The sequence below is a fragment of the Chenopodium quinoa genome, unplaced genomic scaffold (genome assembly GCF_001683475.1).
Source record: "Chenopodium quinoa cultivar QQ74 unplaced genomic scaffold, ASM168347v1, whole genome shotgun sequence".
Lineage (NCBI taxonomy): Eukaryota > Viridiplantae > Streptophyta > Magnoliopsida > Caryophyllales > Amaranthaceae > Chenopodium > Chenopodium quinoa.
The window spans coordinates 8,882,478-8,904,924 of record NW_018744239.1 but is presented as its reverse complement, the minus strand read 5'-3'; the positions used below and the strand labels follow the sequence as shown (position 1 = coordinate 8,904,924).

The following is a 22,447-nucleotide window of genomic DNA, read 5'->3' as shown; positions in this document are numbered from 1 at the left end:
ATAGGATTATGCCACGTAAGATTAATTTTAGAGCGTCACATAGTTATATTTTAGCCAATGAAAAAAAAGAATTGGAATTTATTTTAGATCAATAATTTTAACTAATTATAAAAATAAAATTAGCGCGTTTTTTTGTGTGGCTGGCCACATCGTGTGACCGATTGAGACAAACCCAAACACTAACCGAGTAACCCCTAACCGTCCGGATAGCCCTTAATCGATTGAGTAACCTTTAATCAACCAAGTAACTCCTGACTAAGTAATCCCGACCACATGGTAAAGTTAATAATTCATTTTATAATTAAAAATTCAAGTAGTAACAAGCGAATATCATAAAGTTTATTAGATACAAATATATTTATTAATATTTTATTTGAAAAAATACAAACAAACATGCATCGCACGGGGTTCATCTAGTAACACTAAATTAGGAGATAAAAATCTTTAATGTTGTCGAACAATCAAAGTTAAACTTTTGGAAACTTTACTATTTAAACACAATTAAAAATTGCATAAGTTTTATAATCCATGTTAAATTTTTTTTAATGTGGTAAAATACAATTTTATTTTTGTTTACGTGGTAAAAAACAATATGATTTTTTTTTATAATTCAGGCCCCGTTCACTTCACCTTATTTTTGTTGAACGTAAATTATTTTTGCCGAACTGAAATTATTTTTGTTGAACTTAAATTATTTTTGCCGAACTGAAGTTATTTTTGCCGAACTTAAATTATTTTTTCTGAACTTAAATTAATTTTACTAAACTGAATTTTTTTTTTAATTGAAATTATCTTTACTGGTTATATGTTATATTTCTTCTTTGAAGTTAGTAATTTTAACTGCATTAGAATTATTTTTACTGAACTAAACTTATTTTTGCTGAACTGAATATTATTTTTTTAAGGTGAAGTGCACAGCGCCTGAGTGATAAAAAAAATAAAAAACTAAGAGTAGAGAGACGATAACAAAAACTAAAATAAAAATTTCCTTTAAAAAAAAAAAAACCTAAGATGAAAATTAATTATAACGTCGAAGTAGTATGCGTGTGGCTTTTCACTCGGGCGCTGTACAACCCTTTCTCTTCCATTGAAGCATACTCTGTGTTCTCCATTGAAGCGGCTTCTAAGATTTCTCTCTTCCATTGAAGCGGCTTCTGAGGTAAGCTGATTTTTTCCTATTTTTTCATTATCATTATCGATTCGTCGTATATTAATTTCCCAATCAAGGGTTTAGTTTCACACTATCAGTAATTTAATTGTCATTAGTCAATTTAGGGTTCTTTAAAGGTGTATTATTGAACTATTGTTTAAAATTACTCTAGTTTTATTGTGTGCTGTTTCGTTTACGTTTGATATGCTTAAAAGAGAAGAATTTTGTGTGGTTTTTTGGGAGTAAATTGACAATTGAGTCAAATTTGGTTGTTATTGCAGGAATCTGTTTATAACCCTTTAATGTTAGGAGGTAACTATAAAAATGGACCTTTTCTCCTGGGGCTAAATGCAGCCGCCCCTCTTGCCCTGGCTCGGGGGCGGGGCTGCTCGTATTGGTTAAATTGGGATTGTTGTTTTAGAGTAATATGGTAGACTAGCTGTTATCTGATAGTTCTATGTGGGTTTGTTTTGTTTGCATAAGTGCATTACAAATTAATACGTATATTGAGGGGATCAAGAGGCAAGGTTTTGAGGAGTTGGTTTGATGGGGGTGTTTGAATTCGATGTTCGTTCTTATGGTGTTGAGTTGTTTGGAAGGCAATGATTACTTTTGTCTTATTAATGCAATTTTCTTGAGCAATAAAAATAATTCATGGATGAGCCTAATTATTTGAGATTGGAGTTTCCAATTCAATCACTGTAGCTAGTAGATTATTGATTTTTTACTAGATGGGTGTTGCTAATTTTGGCGGTTTGGGTGTATGGAGGTTTAGTTGGTTTTACATCCTTTGGTGTTATGAGTTTCGATTTCATGGTATGATGAGCTTTATAGATCTTCATCTCTCTTTGAATCAATTTATAGATCTTGATCCAAAATTGTAATCTATGTCGTCCCTCTGAGTGCCGATCGATAATATTAAGGTACAGACTAAATTTGTTTTTTTAATGTTATATTTTTCAATAATCTCACAGATTATGTTTAGATATGGGTTAGCTTCATGAGTAATTGAGATTTTAGGGTTTTGTTATGTTTCATTTTGTGCTTCTGGTTTAATTCAATTCAGAAAATTGGCCTTTTATTTCATGTTTTTGAATGAGCATGATCGCATTGTTTTTCGTCTCACAATTCCATCACACTTCGCATTGATTTTCGTAGGAGCTGCTGTGAGTGCTGACTTCGTTTGGCTCGTTCTCCTTCGTTAGAGAAGCTTTTTAGGTGATTCTTTTTTTGAATTTGGGTGTTTTTCTGTCTACTTTCTGCCTTTAAAATTTCAGAATTTTTGGAGTTTATTTGCTATTAAACTGGGCTGTTTTATTCGGACTGGTCTGTTTTGGTTCGAATTGGTTTATTCTTGCTGTTTGGGTGGGATTTTAATAGAGTTGTTCTGTAATTTTCTCTAGGGATTTCCTGTGTGATTTAGGGTATATTGAGGGTGTTTGAAAATATTATTGCACTTTTTATTCCCCTGTGTTTCTTGCTGCTACTATTTTCTTGTGCGTTCATTTCTCCCTTGTATGTGATTACTATGGCAGAGGAATTGGTAAGTAAAAAACTTTTGGATGATTTCCATCAAAAATGCGAGTTACTGAATTTTGTGTATATAGTCATTCAATCAAGAAGATTTTCCCTTACTTTATAACATATAGAAATGGTATGAATCAAGAGTTACTGAATTTACTGAATTATGCATTCTGTTAATTGAAATGGTATGAATCCATAGAACTAACAACATTTTGAATTAGTTTAATTTATTTTCATGTGCCAATTTAGAGTAGCAAACAAAGACCGTCTTTGATTTAGCTCTTCTGGTGTTCCCTATGTTACTATAGAGACATATGATTGTATATTAGGTACTTGCAAACTGAAATTAATGTCTTGTTGAGCAGTTGGAAGCTAATTAGGATATGAGCCAAGTAATATTCATGTGGATTACATGCTATTAATTATTAACTTATTTGCGTTATGTTGACCAAGAGTTGTGGTCAAAAGGTCAGTGTTACTGTTTAGACTATAAATTTTAGTTTGGTGACTAGATGAACTGCGTTTTAGATCTTTTGATAAAGATAAATTCTTGTTAAAAATGATTTATATAGCCTCTTATGATCACTTTGGTAATGTTGACCTGTTTCTAATTAGTGATTTCCTTGTGCAGTTTGTCCCTTGCGTATGGACAGCAAGGTTTGTACTTATCTTCTCTGAGTTGTGTAATTTAATGATAACATGTATTGACTATGATGTCTTTATAGATTTCCCCAATGGATTTTCAATATGTTTGTTTGGTTTTGCTGAAAGGTTATACATCATGAACTTTCAAACAATTCTGACTACTTTGTTCATCAATCCCTTATAGTAAAACAAATCATTGCTACTATTGATATTGTTAAATCTTGCTGCTATTGATACTGCTGGAAGCTGTTGCTGCCTATGCTTAACGTTGCTACATACTGCTGCCACCGCCTATGCTTGACGCTGCTGCTCCTTCCTCTGCTTAGCTGTTGTTGCTTCCTATGCTTGCTACTGCTCATGGGGTTTTCTAAGCTAAAAAAAAAGGGGAACATTTTCTGATATTACAGTTTTTTTAAGCGTTCCTTTTTTAATATTTTTTTATATGAGTCGGGTTATTGATGTTTATGTCTATCTTGGTTGTTCCTAACAGATTTCATGTTTTTTTCTTGGATGATGGCTATTGTAGACTTATTGGGTTCGAAGTGAGAATAGAAGCCTCTTGGTTATATTTGTGTGAATTGATTGACAATTCAATGACTGTAGCTAGTAGATTATTGATTTTTTACTAGATGGGTGTTGCTAATTTTAGCGGTTTGCGTGTGTGGAGGTGTAGTTGGTTTTACATCCTTTGGTGTTATGAGTTTCGGTTTCATGGTATGATGACCTTTAGGTCCTTTCACAGTAATAGGTTCTAACTATAAAAAAATAAAAATAGAAAATCATTGAAAAAGGTCATTGTTAAATATTGTAAAATGGTACGAAGAGCTTTAGGCAATTGTCTGTGTCTTATGGATGTTTGAGTTTCTCTGATGTGTAGATATGCGTATGAGATTAACTTTTGAGTTGTGTTTGTTACATAGTACTTTCTCTTTGTACCAATTAAACTTATTACTTAGCTGAAATTCTTACTGCTGGAGTGCTTTAATGCTCTTTGCCTGATTCTTTTCTCCCCTTTCATTTGGATTTAGAAAGAGAAAAGAAGGGTGAAAAAAGTTGATGTTTTAAGATGGATTTTAACAAAATTTTGCTTATTTGCAAATATAAGGGGATGCCTTGAAAACCACGAAGAAGTGGCCAGCTGGTGCCTCGACCTTTTGCGTTTTCACCATTTCGTTCAGTAACTAGAGCTGCCACAGCTTGCTCATCAAAGCACGAAGTTTCTAATTCAAAATCTGACAGAACATCTTCCTCAAAACTAATAGGTGTTATTTCTATTATAAACATTGTCCTATATAGGTTGCCTGTGTTTTCTATTTATGATTAGCAATTCATGTGTTGATCTAACATGACTTTTGGAAATCTTTTCTATTACATTTTTAGCCAATAGATCTAGTAGGAAGCACAATTTGAAATGGAACAGTTCAGAATCTGAATCTTCTAGAGAAGAAGCGCATGAAGTAAGCATTTAATTGTTGTTGGTTGTTGTGAATGTCCATTCTAGCTGAATGCTTCCATTCCAGTTGTCTTTATTTGCTCTAATTATTTTCTCCGCTTTGATTTCTTCTCAAAGGAATTAATTCAGGCAGATTTTGCCTTTTTGACCCCACTGATGACTTTCATGGAGTAAAGATGTTGCTACAGAGCTATCTTGATGATAAGGTGTGGGACTTGAGTGGTTTTGTAGACTTAATATTAGCACAAACAACAGTGGGCTCTATGGTCAAGATAGAAGATGATGAAGATGAGGGATTGTTTGCACTTCTTACAGCTTTGAACTTAGGAAGATATAAGTTACAACAGGTGTCTCATTTTCAATTGTCAGTGTGGCTTGTCCCTTTAGAATTTTATTAAGGACCCTTTAAATTGCTTGATCTGTTAAATTGCTATATATTGATTATACTCGATTAATCAACTAAGTTAATGATTTTGGGTTCTTATGATGCCAGGATAATAAGTGTATCACTGAAATAAGAGACTACTTGCTTTAAGTATGCGAGGAAAAGAATGTAGTTGGTGAGCTAAAAAGACTTCTAGAAGACCAAGCTGACCATGTTGGTCTGGTGGTTTCCCAGCATGTTATGAATCTTCCTTCCCAGCTAAAAAGACTTCTAGAGCTAATGGGAATTGGAAGCGGTTTGAACCGCTTCCAATTTCAAATGACATTGGCAAGCCCCCCAAACTGAAGCGGTTCAAAACCACTTCCAATTAAGGTGATTGAACCGCTTCCAATTTAGTTTATTCTACTAGTGTGTTATGAATCTTCCTCCCCAGCTTCTGCCACATCTTTACAATGCCCTTTTTGATGAAATTTCGTGGGCTACTGATGTAGGGTTTCGTAGTGACCCGACACTACGCGGAAGGAAACCCCCCAAGACCCGCCCCTTAATTAAAGCAATTAACAAGCATAATAAACTTAATCAAACAAGATTAAGAACAAGAATTATACTTTTGTTGCGTGCTTCGCTCTCGAAGAGCTCTTACTTCAAAATCCCGAAACTACGAGATCTCTGACGGATCGTACCCTCGACCCGACCCGAGCGTCCTAAGTCTTGAAGGTTAGTCAAGACCCGGACAAAACAAAACTATGATTTTGACGAATCAAAGGTTTACTCTAATTACAAGAGTTGCCTTTTTAATTCCACTCAAGGTTGTGTGTTTCCCAATACCATGCCTTTGGTATTTATAGGGAAATGCACCCTTGAACTTCATTCCCCAACCAATGTGGGAGAATGAATAATTTGACAATTAATTTATTTCTAAAATAAATTAATAATTAAATTCAATCACAATGCAACAAGTGTCAAGGGGAGAAGGTTAGGTGAGGACCATGGAGAGGTGGGGGGGGGGGACCATTGCCTTGCTCCCCAAGGCTTTGCCCAAGCCTTGGTCCCCACCCCTCACAAAACCGCCCTAAGCAAAAGGGCTGCTGGGCTGCTGCCAGCTAGCACGCCAGCTAGCAGTGCCAGCTAGCCTAGCCAGCTAGCACCAGCCCAGCCAGCAACCTTCGCATCCCAGCCAGGCAGTGCATGCTTGGTGCTGGACGATGCTTGGCGCTGCTGCGTGCAAGTGCTAGGCGCTGGTGCTGGCCCTCGCCACTCTCGCACATGCTCGCATAGCCAGCATGCGTGCTGCTAGCGAGCGACGCATGCTGGCCCCTTCCCTCGCCAGTCACACGCACCACCCTCGCATCCCTCGCTGCACCTCTCGCACACGCACCACCCTTGCACCCCACGCACATGCGCCACACGCATTGCATTGCTAGCCCAGCCAGTGCGCCTACGCACGCAACGGCCTATCATGCGTGCTGGGCGATGCTGCCAAGCACCCTCGCACTAGAACGCATCAGCCAGTGCCTAGCACTGCTATGCTTGGTGCGAGGCACGCACACACGCACATGCACATTCGCCAGTGCCTAGCACTGCGATGGCTGTGCTTGATGCGTGTGTGGCCCTGCCATGCGCACCCAGGTATCCAAGCATGCACGCTGCTAGCTGCGATGCTCCTGGTGCTTGCGATAGACTGCCAGGTGCCCCTGGTGCGCCTAGTGCTTGCAATAGGCTGCCAGGTGCCTCTGGTGCGCCTAGTGCTTGCGATAGGCTAGCGATGGTGCCTAGGCATGATGCTAGGGCTGCGATAGCACCTAGGCATGATGCTAGGGCTGCGATGGTGCGCCTAGCACACCTAGTGTGATTAGGCTTGCGCCAAGCCATGCTAGGTTCATGCTAGCTCGAACTAGCCTAGCATCCACATGGTTAGACCATTGTGGTGCTACGGCTATGCTCGTACTTGTCGCTTGTGATTTTGTGACACTCGGCCTCGACGCCCTAGGCTCAATATCCGACGTCTGTATTCGTAAAACTCTGTCGACTCATTAAATCCTTTCGGATTAATTCGTTGTCTCGGATCGGTGATTCTATTGGGTTCGACCTGAAGGGTTCAGTTAAGATTAAGCTGTAATATCAATTGTACCGTGATATTACTGATCGGAAGCGGCCTCCACCTAGGCATTCCGATCACTTGATCTTACTGAAGAATAACAGTGTAATAATTATGAACCCTCTATTGGAAGAATACACTTGTTGGAAGGACACCATTTCTTTCAATCTCCCACTTGTCCTTCCGGACAAGTGTGCATACAGTGTATGGCCCATTTCCTATGTCTCTTAATGTTTCTTCGTGAACTATAAGGTAAGATTCATCGTCATCCTTATTACGTTCAGAAGTGTTTCTTGATCTCCGAGTTCGACTGTCAATAAATAGATGATTTTTAAAATCCATCTGAGCACGACCATGCATTTTTAAAATCTCGCTCTTCGAGCGGCCTTTTAAGCAACAAAACATTTTCCCTATTGTTAATAAGGGGACAATCCCAGTCTTGCATTGTAAGTTCCTCTTACTAAGAGGACTTAGTGTCCCGAGTGTTCCTGTTATGATCCCTAGTTACGGCAGACGTTAGAAAACATCAAAGAGTCTAGTACTCAAACAAGAAAACTTCACAATACTCATGGTCGGAGGAAATAGGTTCCGATAGTCATAATGAGAAATATACTTATGACAATTTTGAAATTTCTTAAAGTACTCTCATAGGTCTTATCCAGTACGGTTCCAAACTGTACCTGTGCAAGTGATTTATGATTGTCATGTCCTCGCAACACAAGAAACGGTGTTGTAAATCATACTACACACTAATCTATGGCGGTCATCAATCGTCCATCTGTTAGATGACCTCGATTAGGGATAATTTTTGATTTAAATATTTAATGTTCACTTAACATGAGTTTCTTTATCCAAGACATGGTCTTGATACCCTGTTTTGAATATTTCTGTAAATCGAATGGACTCATTATTTAATTCTAAACCACAATTAAATAGTAATGGAGTGAATGATAATTTTGCACAAAATTAATTACTCCATAAATGAATGGTTTCATTACAGTGTCTTACATTAAACATCCTATTTAATTAAAACACATGTACAGGGAATTTCAAAGCCAGTCTCCAACATGCTTGATTCCCATCGCCTCAATGTGCTTGTTGTGTTTCACCTGAGGCAGCGGTTTAGTCAAAGGATTGGCCACATTATCATATGTGCCAATCTTACAAATTCTGATTTCACCTTCGGATTTCCACCCTTATCATGTGAAATCACCTTTGCACGTGTTTGACCTTCTGGTGTTCTCTCGGCTCCCTAGCCTGAGCGATAGCTCCATTGTTACCACAATAGAGGTCTATCAGCCCCTTGATTGAGGGTACAACACCAAGTTCGCTAATGAACTTGCGAATCCAAACAACTTCCTTGACAGCTTCTGAAGCAGCCAAGTACTCGGCTTCAGTTGTAGAGTCTGCAGTGGTGCTCTGCTTGGCACTCTTCCAGCTAAACGCTCCTCCATTTAGGAAAAATATGTACCCTGACTGTGACTTGAAGTCGTCTATGTCAGTCTGGAAGCTAGCGTCGGTGTAACCTTCAACAACCAGTTCTTTGTGGCCTCCATACACCAGGAATTTATCCTTGTTCCTTTTCAGGTACTTTAGGATATTTTTGGCCGTAGTCCAATGCGCCTCTCCTGGGTTCGATTGGTATCGACTCGTTGCATTAAGGGCATACGATACATCTGGCCTTGTACATATCATGGCATACATGATCGATCCGATCAGCGAAGCATATGGGATCTGATTCATTCTTTCTCGCTCAACAGGTGTCTATGGACACTGTTTTTTGCTGAGAGTTGATTTTTAGACATGGAGTCCATCTCGGATCTCATGGCCTCTTGCCATTTTGCAGAGTCGGGGCGTGCATAGCTTGCTTGTATGTCGCTGGCTCATCACCATCCATGACTAGGATGTCCTGATCATCGGTTAAGACGATACCGAGGTATCTGTCTAGTTGAGATCTTTGCCGTTGCGACCTACGAAGGGTAATCGGTTGAGCATTTTCATTGCCAGTTTGATTCTGACCAATCTTCTTAGATTCTTCCAAAGTATCTACATTGTCAGTTTTGTCAGGTTGACATTGTTGCTCGTCCTCTCGAACTTCGTCGAGTTCGATTTTCCTCCCACTTGTCATTTTGGAAAGGTGATCCTTCTCTAAAAAGACACCATCACGAGCAACAAAAACTTTGTTCTCGGATTTATTGTAGAAGTAATACCCTTTGGTTTCTTTTGGGTATCCCACAAAGAAACACTTATCCGATTTGGGGTGAAGTTTGTCCAAAATTAATCGTTTGACATATGCTTCGCATCCCTTAATCTTGAGAAAAGACAACCTAGGAGGTTTCTTAGTCCATAATTTATATGAAGTCTTTTCAACAGCTTTTGACGAAGCTCTATTCAGTGTTAGTGCTGCAGTTTGTAGCGCATGTCCCCAGAAAGAGATAGGGAGTTCACTAAGACCCATCATTGGTCGAACCGTGTCTAACAAGGTCCGATTCCTCCGTTCGGACACTCCGTTCCATTAAGGAGTTCCGGGAGGTGTCAACTCTGAAAGAATACCATTTTCTTTCAAGTGATCGTCGAATTCATGGCTCAGATATTCGCCACCTCGATCCGATCGAAGTGCTTTAATTTTCTTGCCAAGTTAATTTTCAACTTCTTTCTGAAATTCTTTGAATTTTTCAAAGGATTCAGATTTATTCGACATTAAGTAGATATAGCCATATCTACTAAAATCGTCGGTGAAAGTGATGAAATATCGGTAACCTTGTCTTGCGGGTGTACTCATTGGTCCACATACATCCGTGTGTATTAGACCTAATAAGTCACTTGCTCTTTCTCCTAACTTGGAGAATGGCTGTTTTATCATCTTGCCTAATAGACACCCTTCGCAATTTTCAAACGACTCTAAGTCGAATGAGTCAAGAACACCTTCTTGAAGAAGTTTCTTAATGCGCTTGATGTTAATATGGCCAAGACGACAATGCCACAAGTAGGTTTGATTCGACTCGATGGTCTTAGCCCTTTTGGCAGTATTATCGATGTTATAAACCTGTTTGTCTAGTGAAAGCACATAAAGACCATTTTCTGAATGTGCCTTACCATATAAAACATTATCAAAATAAATAAAACAACTATTGTTATTGATTCGAAATTCGAATCCTTTGGCGTCCAACGCCGATATTGAAATAATGTTTTTGGTCACTCTTGGAACATGATAGCAGTTTTCAAGTTCTAGAATAAGCCTTGAGGGCAAAGACAAACTGAGAGTTCCAACGGAGACGGCAGACATCCTTGCTCCATTGTCGACCCGAAGCTCGACCTCTCCTTTCTCTAGCCTCCTATTTATCCTTAGGCCCTGAGCATTGGAACAAAGGTGTGAGCCACATCCGGTATCTAATACCCATGATGTTTTGCTAGCGAAGTTTAAGTCTATAACGAAAATACCTAATGAAGAAGCAACGTTGCCGTTCTTCTTATCTTCCTTGAATTTGAGGCAGTCCTCTTTCCAATGTCCCTTCTTCTTGTAGTAGAAACATTCGGAATCAGATTTAGAAGAGGCTGCCTTTTTGTCCTTGCTGCTCTTGGCAGATTTTGACTTAGGCGGGAACTTCTTCTTTTTCCTTTAAAGCTCTTCTTTTTGCCCGGACGTTTGAATGGCTTACCCTTCCTCACCATGAGCATGTCATGCTTGCCCTCATCTTTGAGGGTTTGCTCGGCTTGCTTCAACATACCATGAAGCTCAGTGAGGGTTTTCTCCATACTATGCATATTATAGTTCATTTTGAACTGATCATAGCCTTTGTGAAGCGAGTGGAGAATGATGTCAATTGCCATTTCGGTTGAATACCCAACATCAAGCCTTTCCATGTTCTCAAATAATCCAATCATTTTGAGGACATGCGGGCTGACTGGCTCTCCTTTCTTGAGCTTGCTCTCAAGGATCTGCCTATGGGTTTCGAACCTTTCAGTTCAGGCCTGCTCTTGAAACATATTCTGAAGCTAAGAAATGATCTCAAAAGCCGTCTCCTTTTCAAAGAAAGTCTTTTGAAGGTCCGGAGACATAGTGGCCAACATGATGCATTTGACATCCCGATTGGCACTTTGCCATCGATTAAGGGCAGCCCGAGTGACCTCCTCATTGGGAGCGTCGGGCATTTCCTCATCAAGGACATATTCCTTTAGCTCTTGCATTAATACAATGTGCAGATTTCTTTGCCAATCAAAAAAGTTTGGCCCGCTCAACTTCTCCTTGTCGAGATTTGAGCGCAAAGAGAATTGGTTGTTGTTTGAGTTACTTGCAGACATTGTTCTACAATTGAAAGAATTTGAAATGAAAAAACCATTCATATAATCAATAAGTTGAAATTTAAAACGTTCATGCATATTTTCAATCTTATCCACGCATTTTATCCACGCATTTATAAAATTGTCCCTTTTAGGCAAGAATAAAATGATTCTGAGATCCCAAAGATCAAGAAATGGTTAAGCATGCTTTGGCTTGTCTTAATCATTAAATATCTTAAGGTAAGCAATCCAATTGCTAATAGCTTCAAGCTACTCTCGGTTTGATAAAATGTCGCATCTAATGCATCCTTGACATTTTATCTTTTTTGCCACGACATCTAAGGACTCCTTACTGATATCGTTGAGCTTAACTAAGATAACTTATATACCTAGTATACCTTACGCTCCTAGGGAAGTAGTGATGTCTCGCTTTGGCGTAGTCCATCACGTACGCGCATTAGTTTGGTAAGTGTTGTTCTTGGAACGACAAATTTTAGCTCAATATTATTAAGGGACCTAGGGTTTCTATGTTGTTTGATTTAAGTGAACTTAACTAATCGTCACAACATATAAAAATCCTAGACATGCATCTAGCAATTATATATAACAACAATATATATAAAGCATAAAATAGATGCATTTGACAACTAGCATGACCCCTTGAAATCTTCAATTTCCATGGGTCTTCATCTTGGCTCGTCTTCATCGAAACGCCGTCTTGAGACATCTTGGCCAAAATAAAATAAGCTAGCTAGAACGACTAAGATTAATCTAATAGTACAAAAATACTTAACGGTTCGTAGACCGTATTTTAGATTTACAAAAATACATAACGGAATGCATTTTGTATTTTCTATCCTAGTCAGGCCCCACTAGTTGCCATTTTCAATAACCTGTTTTGAAAACAATCTTCCATTCACTATTTGTGAATGGCCCATGCAATTTTACGAAATACATAATTAAACACGCAAAACTAGTAACTAACTTAGGTGGTTAATCCGATTAACGCACCTAATTAAAACTCATCAAAGTTATTTAATCCATTATTTCTAAACGCAAAATGCTCACGCAATTAATTAAGCTCCCACTAAATTCCGCATCCATACTTAATTAATCCGATTAATTAAGTCGGCATAACCCATAATTTGTCAAAATTTTGCAAAATCGAAATTCGAGGTTTTTAACCTCGTTAAAATAATTACTTAAAATTATTAAAACGACAAGATTTTCGCAAAATCGTATAGCTCAAAATCAAGCAATAATCCCACGCAAATGCTTGGTGGGTGCGCACCATGGCTGCTAGGCAGCCTATGCCTTGTGCTGTGGTGCGTGGGGCTAGCATGCTGCGCCCAGCACAGCAAGCTACGCTGCTAGCACCAGCAGCCTGCCAGCAAGTGGTGCGCTGGGCTGGTGCTTGCTGCCATGCTGCTCAGCAGCATCCCCTCGCAAGCCAGCCCTCGCTACTGCTCCACACACTCAGCCCCAAGCTTCCCCGCCACACAGCAGCATCATGGCACACCCCTGTGCGCACCATAGGCAGCCACATGTGGGCTGCTAGGCAGACCGACTAGCCTTGGTGGCGCTTGGGTGTTTTTGCCTTGATTTGCGTGCCATTTCTCGGAATTTAATTCCGATTTGTGTGTTACACAATTTAATTCTAAATTACATTTTAGAATTAATTTGAGGAAAAATAAAATAAAATAAAATAAGACTTAAATAAACTTATTTTCATTGGTGCACAAGCCTAAATTATCAAAATTTTATTTTGAACAAAATTAGGTCTTACTTAATGCTTGAAATAAAATGAGCTATGTCCATAATTAATCTTGCCAATATGCAAATTAATAATGGATTTGACAAACGGGAGTTGGAAAAATAAACTAATCATCTATTGAAATTTTTTCCAACATTCATACTTGTGTAAAATATCAAGATTACATCTTCCAATATGAAGATTAATCAAATTTTACTCATAAGTATTTGAACTTTATGGATTTTAATCAACCAAACATGAAAAATCCAAACTTTGTTCAATATGGAATTTAGGGTTAGGGTTCCAATCATTTAAACCTTTAAAGATTAGAACTTTAACATTATAGGAACTTAAAATTACAAGATCACAACAAGCTTTCACATTTTATTGCAATTTATTTGCAAAATTTGTGAAAAACAAGTTTATGTGAAAAATGGTATATCAACTTAAGAACTAATAAAAAACTCCATTATTATGCTTAAGGATATTTTTAAAACCAGTAGATTAGTGATGCAAATGTGCATTTAATCTAACCTTGTAACACTTGCATTAATCAAGGCTTAAAATATTTAAAATTTTTGTTGAAAAACGATAAACCCTAGAAAAAATGGGTTTCTAGTTCGAATTTGGCTTCTGGATAGTTTTCGAAGAGGGATGAATCTGTTCCACAATGTCGATTCCACCCAAAAATCACTATTTTAAGCCAAAATCTGGGTTCGGCAGCCAAATCAAAAATAAAATCGAGTTTTAAAATTAATTAAAACGAGCATCTAATATAATTAGAAGGAGATGAACCAGAAAAATTAATTCTTTTAAAACACCTTAATTAAAAAAATAATTGCAAAAATTAAAAGGAGCGTGGCTTTGATACTGCTGTAGGGTTTCGTAGTGACCCGACACTACGCGGAAGGAAACCCCCCAAGACCCGCCCCTTAATTAAAGCAATTAACAAGCATAATAAACTTAATCAAACAAGATTAAGAACAAGAATTATACCTTTGTTGCGTGCTTCGCTCCCGAAGAGCTCTTACTTCAAAATCCCGAAACTACGAGATCTCCGACAGATCGTACCCTCGACCCGACCCGAGCGTCCTAAGTTTTTAAGGTAGTCAAGACCCGGACAAAACAAAACTATGAGTTTTACAAATCAAAGGTTTACTCTAATTACAAGAGTTGCCTTTTTAATTCCACTCAAGGTTGTGTGTTTCCCAATACCATGCCTTTGGTATTTATAGGGAAATGCACCCTTGAACTTCATTCCCCAACCAATGTGGGAGAATGAATAATTTGACAATTAACTTATTTCTAAAATAAATTAATAATTAAATTCAATCACAATGCAACAAGTGTCAAGGGGAGAGAGAAGGTTAGGTGAGGACCACAGAGAGGTGGGGGGGGGGGACCATTGCCTTGCTCCCCAAGGCTTTGCCCAAGCCTTGGTCCCCACCCCTCACAAAACCGCCCTAAGCAAAAGGGCTGCTGGGCTGCTGCCAGCTAGCACGCCAGCTAGCCCAGCAAACTAGCACCAGCCTAGCTAGCAGCCTTCGCATCCCAGCCAGGCAGTGCATGCTTGGTGCTGGGCGATGCTTGGCGCTGCTGCGTGCCAGTGCTAGGCGATGGTGCTTTCCCTCGCCACTCTCGCACATGCTCACATAGCCAGTATGCGTGCTGCTAGCGAGCCACGCATGCTGGCCCCTTCCCTCGCCAGTCACACGCACCACCCTCGCATCCCTCGCTGCACCTCTCGCACACGCACCACCCTTGCACCCCACGCACATGCGCCACACGCATTGCTAGCCCAGCCAGTGCGCCTACGCACGCAAGGGCCTAGTATGCGTGCTGGGCGATGCTGCCAAGCACCCTCGCACTAGAACGCATCAGCCAGTGCCTAGCACTGCTATGCTTGGTGCGAGGCACGCACACACGCACATGTACATGCGCCAGTGCCTAGCATTGCGATGGATGTGCTTGATGCGTGTGTGGCCCTGCCATGCGCACCCAGGAATCCAGGCAAGTACGCTGCTAGTTGCGATGCTCCTGGTGCTTGCGATACAAAACATTATTTACTAATCATTAGAATATATAAGGTAATTCAATTCTGTTTTCTTCTTTGTTCTCTTGGTAACTTCTCAGCAAACAATTTCAATGTATAGCTCTCATGTACATTTGTCTTTTGCATTCTCTTGTTGTTCTGCCTGTAGCCAAAGATAGGGCAAAAGAGGAAGGGATCTTCTAGCAGCAATGATGAGGATTTTATTTATGTAAAACCAGAAGATGAACTTTTCTTCGAGGTTTTTGTCTATCCTAGGTCTTTGTTTTAATTAAAATATATCTAATCTCTCCACTTGATATTGATGATTTCTGTATGGGATTTTCAGCTTTGTTCGTGGTCGTTTACTTTCCCCTTGCACATTCAGCCTCCAGCAAGCCAAGAGGTTAGTTTGGAACTTCTTTTGCATTCACCTTTATCTTCTTCATTTTCCTACTTAATCTTGTATGCCTCAGTTGATCTAGATACTATAGTTATATAGGGATATCGTGATACATTCCTTCTTTTTCCTATTCACCCATGCATGCTTTTAGTTATTTAGCCTACTAGAAGTTATATCATTTTCAATTACTAGTCTTGGAAGGTGTTTTCTAGAGAATAATCTGGCACCAATGCTGACTATAGCTTGTTTATTGATAATTGTGAATGCAGTTATAAAATTATCGACTAATGGGACTAGTGATGGCTGTTGAGGCAGACAAAGCACCAGCATTCTGAGAAAAATTGCAATCACTAATTGAAGACTCTTGATTTCTTTCCGTGCAGTCTCTTATCTTGTAGTATCCTTCAATTGAAATTTTTTGATAACCTTTCACCAAAATACACATCTATTTTTTGATCGTAGCTTGTAGTGAGAGAGCTTATATGGTTTATTTGTAAGATTTGTAAGAATGGATGAACGATTTTTCTATATGGAAATGAGAACACAACCAAAAAAAAAAATAAAAAAATGTTTAATCGGGTGGAGAACATTTTGCTTTTGTAAGAAATGGAAGTCGTTCTCCCCTACAGACTCCTTATCTTCCTTTTTCTCTCCTCTATTCCTATTGTCCTCCATTACTGCTTCTTCAATTCGTTCTCTCTATCACTTTGCTTATAAAGAGTCGAACAAAAAAAAAATCGTTTTTCGTTGAAAATAATTTATTTGGTTAAAAAGCGATTAAATAAATCAATGGTTAAAACATGTTTTAAATACCATGAAACAAATGTGTATGGTGTGATTGTGTAAATTGTGAAATTAAATGAGTGTATTTTTATCGAGAATATACAAAGTAAATTGTTTCATGTGAGTTTATTTAATAGAAATAGAATATGCAACCACTTTCAATTGGCTTTCTTGGATCGGTATGGGTATGACTTCTGAGTTTTGACTTCTGAATTTCTGATGATATGATTCATAAGAATCTCTCAGTTGCATCAATGTCCAGACAACAAAGCTACACAATAAGATATTTTATACTCATACTGGCTCAGTATATCTTATCCATTTCTTTTAAGCAAATCAATAATTTTAGAGTTTCAAAGGACTCCCTTGAGGTGAAAACACCCTCAAACCTTAATCCACAAAAGCATTACCCAAAAATTCAAGTACCTACAAAATAACAACCAAAGACCATAAGACAAAAACACTTAAAAGAGATCAATTAAAATCGACTAAATGAAGGAAATAAAGAACAAAAGAGTTGAGAACTCGGGTTGCCTCCCGAGAAGCGCTTCTTTACGAGGTCACTAGCTTGACCATGAGAAATTTTCATCCAGAGGGGGCTCAAGATCCATCGGATAAAGCCTCATACATTCAACCAAACCAACTTCATCCTTGCAAAAGTATTGCTTCAAACGATGACCATTAACCATGAACCTGTTTTCACCCGCCTCTAACTCAAAAGACCCATAAAGAGTAGTCCTTGAAATCACGAAAGGCACCGACCGTTTGGATTTGAGCTTTCCGGGAAACAAACGAAGCCTAGATTTGAACAACAACACTTTGTCTCCAATCTTGAAGCTCTTGTTCCAAAATGTTTTTTGTTGAGGAATTTTATCTCTTATGGTTATGCCACCCTAGGAAAGATTGAGAAATCTTCGCCACCGTCTTATTAACTACCCCATGTCCTCAACATGGCAACGAGTGGCAATGCTCAAGAACTCCTTCGATTTCACGGTCCGGAACACATTTCCGGTAAAGACAATCTCCACACTGTTTAAACAAGTAGGGGTCATTCCAAAAGTACCTCCTCACCTCCTTGAAAAACCTCTTCTTTTATTGAGAAGAAAACTCCGTGGGAATGACTCCGCAAGCAAGATAATTGGCTATATCCGCATACCATGGGCTAGATGTTGAAGACATAGCCATGAGAGTTTCAAATCCTACTTCTTCATTGATTGGTACATCCTCCTTGTTCTCAAAAGGAATCCTAGACAAATGATCCGCCACATAGTTCCCCGCTCCCTTTTTATCTTTCATCCTCATGTCAAAATCTTGAAGCGAAAGAACCCAACGGATGAGGCGTGGCTTTGCTTCCTTTTTGGTCATAAGATAGCGAACCGCTATGTGATCCGTGTACACAATCAGCTTGGAGCAAATAAGATAGGATCTAAACTTGTCCATGGCAAACACAACTGCAAGCATTTCCTTCTTCGTCGTTGTGTAATTCTTTTGAGCTTCATCAAGAGTTCTACTTGCATAGTAGATGACGTGAGATCTACCTTCTTTCTTTTGCCCAAGCACCGCACCTACTGCAAAATCACTCGCATCGCACATTAGCTCAAAAGGCAAGCTCTAATCCGGAGCTTCCACAACGCCAGAGGAAATGAGAGCTTCCTTGAGTTTTTGAAATTCCTTCTTAAGACAAGCCTCATCAAAGCTAAACATAACATCTTTCTTGAGTAATTCGGTCAAAGGTTTGGCGATTGATGAAATTTTTTTGATAAACCTCCGGTAAAACCGGCACGCCCTAGAAAAGCTCTCACTCCCGTAACGGAAGTCGGAGGGGGCAACTTTGCAATGAGCGAAACTTTGGCCGAGTTAACCTTAATGCCTTTCTTTGATACTTTATGGCCAAGGAAAATTCCCTCCTCAACCATAAAGTGACATTTCTCCCAATTTAAAACCAAACTCGTCTCTTGATACCTTTTCAAAACTTTTCCGAAAAAATGGAAGTCATGCATTGTTGGAATGTTGAAGGAGCATTGCATAACCAAATGGCATTCTTCGCTATGCAAATGTTCCATATGGACATGTAAAGTAGTTTTCTCTTGGTCATTTAGGTGGATAGGGATTTGGAAAAATCCGGAATATCCATCCAAGAAACAAAATAAAGCATGGTGAGAAAGTCTCTCCAACATTTGGTCCATGAAGGGGAGAGGAAAATTGTCTTTCTTTGTATTTTTGTTCAACTTCCTATAATTAATACACATTCTCCACCCGGTCACCGTCCGGGTGGAGATTTCTCTTCCTCAACTTCCTTATCTTCACCCACACTCTCTTCTCCTTCCTTCTTTTCCTCACTACCCCTTCTTAGGACCCTCATAGGATATGCCCGATCTCAATGTGATTGCCTTGCAAGAGTCGGGTTTCATGATGTTGGAAGGGTTAGTTTGTAATTGTCCGGGTAGAGTAGAAGGTGAGTTAAAAGGGACTCTCTCGGCCAATTGAGCTAGTTGTGAATCAACCATCTTGTTATGAGCCTTGACCTCTTGCATATGTTGATTCATGGCTTGAAGTTGTTGAAGAATTTCGGTTTGTGTCGAATCGGGTTGAGATGTTTGCTCTTGGCTCCTTTGAGACGCTTGATTTTGATTGTTGTATTGGTTTTGATTATTGTGTTGGTTGTTTCTTGGGTAGTTTCCTCTTAGGTTTTGATTTTGAAATGGAGGTGGGTTTTGGTATGGAGGGTTGGAGTTGTATGATTGTTGAGCTTGTTGGTTCCATTTTTGAGGTTGATGTGCAAATCTGGGTGGTGGTCGCCTCCAAGATACTCCACCGCCACTTCCCTTATATCCATCTTCCCTTCTGTTGTATGCCGCCACATGCTCAGGGTTCAAACCTCTATAATAAGATGTATCGTGGTTTGTTCCACCACAATTTTGACAAGAGAAAGAATTGACTTGAGAGGACCTTGCCCACTATTGACACTCGTATTCAACTTTGCAATCCCTTTTGACAAAAGCTGAATTTGATGTTGCAATTGATCAACCTTCTCCAATTCATACTTTCCACCCTTTTTTAATTCATTCCTCCTTATACCACCCCAAGAATAGTTCTTCACTACCTCTTTAATTGTTGCTTCAAATTGATTTCGGGGGACCTTAATCAATTGGCCACCTGCCCCCGCATCCAAGTTAGCTACATAGGTTCCAATCCATCATAGAAGAACCGCATGAGCAAGCTTTGATTGTATTCATGGTGAGGACATGCTTGTACCAACTCTTTAAATCTCTCCCAAGCTTCACTAAGACTCTCATCCGCTTCTTGTTCAAATGATGTAATCTTCCTTCTCATTTCGGCGGTCTTTTCTTCGGAAATGAACCTCTTTAAGAATGCCTTGACTATCTCTCTCCGTGTTGTAAGGGAGTTTGGCTTGACTTGTTTGAGCCACTTCTTTGCCCTACCCGAAAGAGATTGTCGAAATAAGTGCATACAAATGTATTCTTCACTTAAGGTGCTCGATAGTATCTTCACTTAGAGAACCCGAAAATTGTTCCACTTGTACCATTCTAGTGTATTGAGGATGAATGGTAACGTTGGTTTCCGTGACGGGTAGCAAAATCCCTCCCGTGAGCTCATAATCCTCGAGATTCCTAAACTCACGAAACAAAACAACATTTTCTTTTCCTGCCATTTCCTCGCTTTGAGAATTTGAAGACCAAGAATCACTCTTACTATCAACAATAACACCGAGACCTCGCCCCTCTTCTTGATAAAGTCTACGGACTTGTCTCAAAGTGCGGTCGATTTTGTGGTCAATGTAATGTGTAGGTGGTCATTGAGATCTCCTTTGCATCCACCAAATCTAAGAAAACAATTAGCAATGACTAAAAAGAGAGTAAAGGAACAAAATAAAAAGCAACAAATCCAATAATAACACAATGAGAGTGCAAAACAAGTCGTTTCCCCGGCAACGACGCCAAAAATTTGATCGGGGGACAATAGGTCGTGTCTAATATCCTAGATCAAATCAATAATTTATATTCCTAACCTAACTCTATCAAGTTTGCACTAGATAGTGGCAAGCTAGGGTCGAACCACAAGGAAACGGGGTATTGCACAATCAAGGTGAAATAAAGATGAAAGATAAGATTTTAATGGAAATATAATTAAAAACACTAGGGAGAGGGGGTTCCAATCGCGATCTACTAATACCTATGATAATCATCATGGATTCATGCAAAGGAGTACAAACTCTACTCAATATTATTCATTCTCATGCAATAACAATATTGGGGCTAGAGGTGCATCTAATCTAGATAATTCTCATGCATCTAATCTAGAACTCAAATATTGGGGCTAGAGGTGCATAATAATAGCTCCAAACATAAAAGCACTGAATCATCAACTCAAGGCAAAACCCAATCAATCATCAATATAAACTCAATCAATCATGATTTTCACCCCCTTCCTTAGCTAGAGATCTAAGCTATAGAAAGGAAGATACCCATATCAACTAAACTAAACATGTATTCAATCCCAACAAAACTAAACATGATTCAAAATCAAAGGAAAATCAATGAAATAAGTAAAAGCAATGAACTTTATGGAAATAAACACTATTAAAAGCAATAAAACCAAATAAAAGATAAGGGATAAAGAGATTACTACTATTAAACTTGAAGGATTAAGAAAACATGGACTAGTTGTATTGAAAAGATGAAAACTTGTGGAAGCTTGAAAAGGTCTTGATTACAACAATGGAAACTTGAAGGTTAATCTACTTTCTCTCTCTAGAATGTTGATATTCTCTCTTTACAAAGTATTGCAATGGAATAATGAATAATAGTTCCCCCATGTCATGAAATTCAAGCTAAAGACTATATATAGTTTCTTGATAAAACAAAGAAAATGGGTGAGGGAGAGGCCTCTACAGCAAGGTTGCCGCGCCCTCTCAGTTGTGGGTACGTAGCTGGAAAAACCCAGCTCACCGCACCCGCGGCCACCTATGCCGCGCCTGCGGCCACCAGGGTCGTGCCCTCTCCTTGCCATCTCCATAAACTGGGTGTTCAGCTCAGGATCTCTTTCCGCACCCGCGGCAATGGCACCCGCGCCCGCGGCACAACACTCCTGTTCGCGCCCGCAGCAATAAAGCACGCGCTCGCGGCTTGCTGTGGCAGTGAGCCGTCTCCCTTTTGCATCTCCTTTCCTTGGAACAAGCTACTCTAGCAACTTCAAATCTGCTTAGCAATTCCAATTCCACCCACGAGTGCTAAGAACTATCAAAGCGAACAAATAAAGAGTAAAAAGCAAAAGAAAAGATAAAAGAAAAGGGAAAACACGAGAAAGAACGAAAGTAACTAAAACAAAGGTAAAAATGGTAAGAAGAGGTACAAACAAATGATAAATAGGGGGAATTCACTAATGAAAAAGGGTGAAATGGTGGCGTAAACGCCACTCATCAGTAACCTCCAATTTTAAATAACCCATAATTTCAAGAAGTAACCTCTAATTTTCAGTAACCCATATTATAAGTAACCCCTAAATTCAAATTTACTGACCAATTAAGTAACCCCACTATTACTAAGTAACCCTACTATTACCCATCAAGTAACCCCATAAATACTAAGTAACATTTTGGCCTGATATTGACCCTACCTAATAAGGGCCCTATCTGTTAAAGGCCTTGTCCATTAAAAGCCCATTATGCTTAACCCTGACCCCATTATCATTGGGCTACCCTACCCAATAACCAGCTCTACTAACAAGTTACCCCATTTTTGTTAACAAGTAATCCTTATATTTAGTCATAGTGCAACGAAGAACAAGAATTTTTTTTTTGAATAAACGAAGAACAAGAATTTAGAGGAGAGAGAATTGTAGAAAAATACAATGGAGGAGAGAGAAATTCAAAACACAAAATGGCTGAAGCTTGAATTTCAACAAAGAATCGTAAAATATATG

General features: G+C 39.1%; 1 pseudogene; it reads left to right on the top strand.

The window, feature by feature from the left end:
• The first annotated feature begins 1,167 nt into the window (after positions 1-1,167).
• Positions 1,168-5,636, top strand: LOC110694460 (annotated as a pseudogene).
• Positions 5,637-22,447: the final 16,811 nt, after the last annotated feature.